The sequence below is a fragment of the Poromitra crassiceps genome (assembly GCF_964638095.1).
Source record: "Poromitra crassiceps genome assembly, chromosome: 26".
In the NCBI taxonomy this organism is placed as follows: Eukaryota; Metazoa; Chordata; class Actinopteri; order Beryciformes; family Melamphaidae; genus Poromitra; species Poromitra crassiceps.
Genome location: NC_139640.1, coordinates 10774054 through 10782023, shown reverse-complemented (window position 1 = coordinate 10782023; position 7970 = coordinate 10774054).

Genomic DNA, 7970 nt, shown 5'->3' with positions numbered 1-7970 from the left:
AATTGTCTCCTCAGAGACATTGATAAAAATTCCACATGATCGATTCCATTCCTTAACGATCAATTATCGATTTTCGATAACTGATGAACATCCCTAGTACAGCCATAGAGTAGCCACGGTCAAGGTGTGTACAGCCATAGAGTAGCCAAGGTCAAGGTGTGTACAGCCAAATCGCCTATCAGGGGATACGGCTTTAGCCAATAGGGTTGTCAAAAGTATTGATGAAAGTCTAATACTAAAAATTTTAAACCGATACAATACTAATTTGCAACAGATATCGATAGTATCAATAACAGTGGCAGCTCCTGAGCTTGAAAGCAAGGGAGGTTACTAGAGCTGGGTATTGGTTCAAATTTCAAGAATCGATTCGATTCCGATTCACAAGGTTGCGAATCGATTAATTTCGATTTGATTCGATTCGATTCCGATTCGATCAATTTTCAATATTGATTTGGTTAGTGATACCAAACGTGGTTTTTGAGCTGTACCCTGAATTACATGACTGTCCAGTTATGTAACACAGGGGTTCCCAACCAGCCAAGTAGATACATGGGGAAAAAAAGTTGCAGACCTGTTGTCAATTTTAATGGTTTTAGTTACACATATATTTACTCACCAGGTGGTGACAAAGGGTAAATAACAGCCTTTTCATCTGTCAATAAAGACACTTTCACAATTATGCACAGTGATTTGATTTCAGCCTATATAATTTCTAAAAGTAGATATTAATAATGATCAAACATTTCCATTCATGTAGCCTACAGTATTTATGTTTTTGTTTCAACTACAAACATAATTAAACGTCAACTTGAAACTATGTTTCAACTACCACACACAGCATAATATTTTAGCCTGTTTATTAAAAAAAAAAATCGATCTCTGGACATATGAATCGATAATCGAGGATTAAAATGAAAATCGATTAAAAATCGGAGAATCGATTTTTTTGAACCCAGCCCTAGAGGTTACTCCCTTGCTTTGGTCGCCAGCGGAAATCTTGTGTGTTTTTTTCTTTTCTTTTGAAGTTTTAAGACAGATTTAGAGGAATATCTCAGTTTAATTTAGCATTAGGATTAGACTGTTGTGATGTCATTATTCAGTTTTAACCATCAATAATTGTCCCTTTTCTCATTATTTCATTTCTCAGAGTTAATACTGTATATTTATTTCGAGATTTTTGTCAATTATTTGTGCTGTTATGGTTATTATGAGCTTAGTTACTCACTTCTACACTAGCTTAGATTGTGTTACTTATGGATGGAATTATAGTGAAAATAGATTATCCCCCCTTTTTGCTGTGGACCCCCCTTTGAAAACCACTGGCTTATAGGCTACAACTGTTGTGAGAAGCTGGTGAATATTTGCACATTTTCAATGCAGATTGATTAAACAATCTGCATTATTTAAACAAACAAATAAGATGGATTAAACAGCTGTCATCTGGTGCATTTTAGGCCCAGGAGAAACAGAGTTGATCTGGGAATAATTTCTGGTTGAGCAATGCAATGCACCTCAAAATACAGTAAGTATTTACAGTTAGTTTGTCAGTAAAAGGTTTGATGAATACATAAATCAAAACCACTCCACTACTGTACTGGTGACAGTACTAGCTGTCGTAAAGACAAGGGGAGTGATTATCAGCTACTGTCAACTTAATACCAACATACTCGTTTAGTTCCATTCAATTGCATGGAGGGGAAAGTTACCATCAACTTTGAAGCGTTATTTACCCCCCTTCCAATTCAATTTTTTCAATTTTTATTTATTTGTTCAATAGGGGACAGTGTACATTAATGAACTGAATTGCCCCTTGGGGATAAATAAAGTTTTCTGAATCTGAATCTGAATCTGAACATTTTAGCAAAATGTAAATGCACGACAATTGCAGTCACAAGACTGATTGACATTGTTAGTCCCCCTGCCAGAAGGTACAGGCCTTGTGTCCTGATGGGGAAAAAGTAACATGGTGCAAATATACAGGATTAAAATATATCTAAAGACAAGTGCAGCAAGAGAAAGAGAGCTAGCTAACACACAAGTATACAATCAGAAGTATACACAAGTATACTTTAAAAAAAGTTTAAGATCTACATATAGAGATTTAAGCAACAAATATGAAAAGAAAGAAATGTACAGTAAACTACCCACATAGCAATACAGTAGAACCGTTCTAGTTCTTTACCCCTAACTATGTGTACAGGTTTGAGAGGACTTCAGCCATCTCTTCATTTGACCTTTAAACATGCTCAGCGTCTCTGAGAAAGAGAGCTAGCTAATACACAAGTATACAATCAGAGTAACTATACTCTTAAAAAAGTTTAACAAATATGAAAAGAAAGAAATGTAAAGCAAACTACCCACATAGCAACACAGTAGAACAGTTCTTGATCTTTTACCCTTAACTATGTGTACAGGTTTGAGTGGACTTCAGCCATCTCTTCATTTGACCTTTAAACATGCTCAGTGTTGGACGTTCCCTAATAGAGGATGGACAGACAAAACCGTCTGGCCAAAGGTGGTGCGCCTGTATGGGATGACACAGTCGCCTCTAATTGAGGTTCTGGTGGTTCTGGATGTGGATCCAGATACAGGTCTCCGCTTGATGTACTCATTTAGCGGGGGAGGAGCAAGGCCATTTAGACCTTTGTCGATGGTGCAAGCATATTTAAAGATAATGAAGTTGTTGAAGCTTAGGAAGTTGTGTTTAACCAGAATGTTACAGTAGTGATAGGAACAAATACTTTCAAGGCTCTGTTATAAAGTGACTCAAGTGGTTTGAGTGTGGAAGTACATGTGAGTGACCAGCTGGTCACACAGTAATCCAGGTGAGAAAAGAGCATTGCGTGTAAGAATGTCCTAGCTGAATCTATAGACATGCTTCCCAACATGCTAGGTTGACATGCTTGGTCCCAATCGATTCCTTGTTTCTTCTACTTTCATATGGTATAAAGATCATCACTCTCCTGACAAACTAGCATGACATGGTTGGTACAAATCCATTCCTTAGGTTAAGTTTCATATGATACCAGAAACTTCACTCTGGTATTAAAACTAGGGATGCACCGATATGAAAATTCTGGCCGATGCCGATAACCGATATTAACATTGCTGTTATGGCCGATAACCGATATTTACCGATGTCGATATGATCTGTATAAAACCACATTTTTATGATCATCACATTTTGTACATACTGAAAAACACATGTTAACACTGAATTTGAAAAAGTTATGCATTTCTTTATTTGCAAAGCCTTTGGAAAAGCCCATAAATCATAGATTTACTGCATTATTTCATATCAATGTGAAGAATTTGGCTGATAATGATAACCGATATTAACATTGCAACATCTGACCGATACCGATATGACCGATATGTAAAAAAAATGACTAACATCGGCCGATACCGATATGATTGCCGATATATCGTGCATCCCTAATTAAAACGGAGCCTGCTGCAGCCTCTGAAAGTAAATGTTCAAAATTGGGATATTTCTTAAATAGCGTGATATTTCTGAAAATCTGCCGAATCCGGTTAATCCTCATGTGTATGTAAAAACTGTTTTCTGTAAAAAAAAAAAAAAAAAAAAAAAAAAAGCTATTTTAACATGGGGGTGAATGGGGATTGACTCGCTCTTGCAGCCCGTCTCAAGTGGCAGGAATCACTGTTTTTGCTACTCCTGCATTAGCGTCAATACCAGAAGAAGGGCGGGATTTCACAGGCAGAGAAAGACTTCCACTGGAAAACACAATTAGGCCATTAGCATAGCAACTTCCATTGAACTGATGCGTGGCCAGGCAGCTAGCACAGTTCCCAGACCAGCAGCACGTGGAAGAAAGAAAGAAAGAAAGAAAGTCTGAGGCAGTGCGGAGGTCTAGGTCTGGCCCGCTAAACGTGAGACTAGCCGTGACTCCTTGCCTGAGAGAGGGGCCCAGTGTCTTAACCTCTGGGGTCCCCAGAGAACAGCCCCCCTGCACCACAACAAAGAGCCCAGCTGCCCTGCTCCTACAACTCACACATGGCGGTGTCGTGCGGGAGAGGGAGTGTCGTGCGGGAGAGGGAGTGCCGCTCGCTACAGCGAACACACACACTCGGGCACACAAACACACGGGGGCCCCGAACTACATTCCCAGCCTCACCATGGAGACACCACGGCAACACGCCCATTGTCATGGAGATCAGAGAACCTGTGTGTGTGTGTGTGTGTGTGTGTGTGTGTGTGTGTGTGTGTGTGTGTGTGTGTGTGTGTGTGTGTGTGGCTGTTGGAGATGATGGGGGGCCTGCCACCGTGGTCCTACTGAAGGGACCTTGGCCTTTTGGGTCTTTGGGGGAGTGTTTTCCCATGTCGGGCCGATGTGCTGAGGCTGCTGTCATCAGTGATGCCTTCTAAACATGGACATACATTAGTACTTGGTGCTTAAGTTGGGGTGGGTAAAATCTGTGTTGGTGGGAGCGCGCTCACAACGGACTGTGTCTATAGACGTATACAGCCCCATCCCAAAGATGTCTGGAGATCTTCAGGAGTTCACTGCATGTTTACAAAGGGCCTGTAGTCTGTCCCAAAGTGGAGGATCCCTGCTTTCAAGAGCTGCTATGTAAATCGTGGGGTGAAAGATACCACTCAGTCACATGTGCACTAAGCCTCCAGAAACCTCCAAGCTGACAGAAAGAAGAATATTCACAGACATGGGAGCAGACACTAGACATTGTGTTGACGACACGTACAAACAGCATGTATGACAGACAGACAGCACTGTGTGTGTCTGAGTGTGTGAGCGTGCGACATGTACACACATGCACCGTCACACACATGCATACAACACACTTCATGTACACACATGCACCGTCACACACACACATACAACACACACTTCATGTACACACATGCACCGTCCATCACACACACTTCATGTACACACATGCACCGTCACACACACATACAACACACACTTGGCCCTTGTGCCAGTGCAGACAGATGGTGAGAAGTGGTGGGACGTTAACCAGCAGGAGCCCCAGAGTCCAATCAACTTCCTGCCTTACTGCTGCATCACAACATGGACTCACTCACTAGCTACTGTCTTTACAGGCACAACTACTAGCAGTTAGCTACTGTCTTTACAGGCACAACTACTAGCAGTTAGCTACTGTCTTTACAGGCACAACTACTAGCAGTTCGCTACTGTCTTTACAGGCACAACTACTAGCAGTTATCTACTGTCTTTACAGGCACAACTACTAGCAGTAAGTCACAAGTCACAAGTCTTTGAGAGGGGATTGACTACCTTAACGTTTTGAAGTTACTGAGAGTCTGAGACCACATGTTCTGTACAATTCCTATAGCAGTTCATGAATGATGGACAAACCAAATGTGGCTGTTTCAGGGACCTTCACAGCAGCCGGGGGGTCCTTCCTTGAGGGGGTCTCCAGAAAAACTGGGAATGATTTATTTTCACTATAATTCCATCCATAAGTAACACAGTGACATCATGTATGACTATATTACGCTCATGGCTTTCATACACTTTGTGTCATCAAACATATAAAAGCAAACATCTGATCAGATGGGAGACCCTGGGACAACATCGTATCAAATGGGGGTCCGTGGTCTGATGTGTGTCAGTTTAGGGGTGCTTGACAAATGAATAAGTTTGAGAAGCACTGCTTTAGAGAGCTCTGTTACATTTCATTCTAATAGCACTGTACTTATACTACAGTTTCAGTAGGAGAAGACGCAGGGTCAAATGATTACATCTGTGTCCTCGTGTAACCTGTGTTGTGTTAAGGACTTGCCCAGGGGTGGAGTGGGATTGGATCCACAGACCTGGCTTCCAAAGCACACTCCTGCAGCTTAGCGTTAAGCCTAGCTCCCTTGGCGGAGCTGGTTAACGGGCCTTTATACTGGGGGAGTGAGTTTAGCCAACCTGCTACCACTCGGAGTCGGGGACCCAGGGCCACGAGGACTCACAGTCATTTGGTCACACTAGATGTGGCTTTTAAGTATTTTAACTGTTATGATGAGCATTGAGAGAGGTAGGGCTCAAGGGTGCTTTCTCACTGGGGACCCGGGTCCCGGGAGCAGAACCGAGCACACTCATCCCCCAAATTGACCCCCAGGTGCGGTTCGTTTCATGTGAACAGTGCGTTCCGTGCACGGGCACGAAACAGGGAACCGTGACAGGGTCCACTTGAAAAGGTGGTCTGGGGGGAACGCTTTGGCGTGCCCCTGGGACAGAACACTTGCGAATCGTGAACAATGCCAACGGTACCGAACCACATAGACGACACACGGGCGAGGATACACTCCCAGTCCCGGCGTAGTTGATGATGACGCAAGTGTTTCTATGCAAGTGTTCCATTTGGTTCCTGAGCACAGAAGAAATCATGTCATTTGAAAGCTGACCAGCGGGGGAGAGGGGGAGGAGGGGCAATTGTACTCGGGCACAGAAGGAAACGAGACGAAACCAATCGCTCCCAGTGAGAAAGCAGCCTAAAAGATCCTGAATTTGGTGGTGATCTGCCCATGATAGCTAATGATGGAGGATGATTGTTGCTGATTTATAAAAATGTTTGCTCAAAGTGAAATCACTGGACTGGCTGTTTACAGCAGCTTTCCATCACACATCAGGGGGTCACAACGCACATGAGACAGAATAGCCAATTACGCACCAATTGTTTTGTTTTTTTGATCAACTATACTTGGATCTCTCAATAACTGGCTGTTGACCATGAGCTAAACATGGCAATCAATCAGCTCAATCTTGGAAAATAACATGTTGAATCATCACACTTCAAACACAAAAGCACAGACCTCGAGATGAGGGGTGGGCCCCCTGGGGCCCTTCCCCCATCCCCGCCCCCCAAAAATAAAACAGGCCTATTCATTGAGGAGATATAGGCTCAGCATCCTGAATTCCAGCTAATTTTAATCAAATGCCTACTTATGCAGGGGGGGGGGGGGGGGTCTTGAATGTATGATGCAACTAGTTAACAAGTTCTGCAACGACTTCACGAAATTACATTTAAAAAAGAAATGACCAGCGTTAAATCCTTCCCTGCCCGAGGCTGGTTCAAAACAGGTTCAAGTGTGTATTATGTCTGCAAGGGTTCAAGATGTTACACAATAATATGGACTTCAGACATGGAAGATCTAGCTGCTGTTTAATGGGCTGCCTGCCTCCTCACCTCACCACCTCAGTGTCGTCATCCCCCAAGGAAACTGCCAAATCAAGAGCATCATATGGCTGCGCAGTAGCGCCAGATATGAAACTGAAGCATGTTACACATGTTACACACATGCCATGCACTGCACACGTGTCTCAGTCTCTCTGAACCCAACCAAGTTCTGCAGAATCCCAGCGGCACAGATGTGCTGATTTCACAACTGGGGATTTTTTTTTTTTGTTCGATGCAAATAAATAATTCATCCTGCATCACTGCAGATGTCAGGCCTATGCTTATGTCCCACATGTGTGCAGCGATAGAGAGATCCAGACTGCCTTAAGACCCGGAACATCCTCCATAAAGGGAGGCTCTCCTCTGTGGGGGTCTGCTGTGCTGTGCGGGCTGCAGCCAGCTGCTGCTGCTGCTGGAAGGAAGGAAGGCGCGCTTCACCTCGTCCCTCCTCACCGAGATTCCCACGACCCCCCCACCCCTGCCACCCCCGCCCCTGGCTGAGGACAATATCAGTGCACCAAAGACCCGTCTAGCAATAATAAATCTAGATCAATATAATATATATCTTTGTTTTACAAAGTGCTGTAGAGGGCATGAGAACCCCCATCTCTCTCTCTCTCTCTCCCCAACGTTGCAATGCCACCAGCCCAAATCAATGCACCTCCCTGTGATGCCAAGGCCAGGCCACGGTGCCCCGGCTTTGAACTGCAGTCTACTATCTATCTGCAGCGATCATTCAGGTAGCCGGCGGCTTTACTGACACATTCAACCCATCAACGAGCAGATATAAAGGTGGA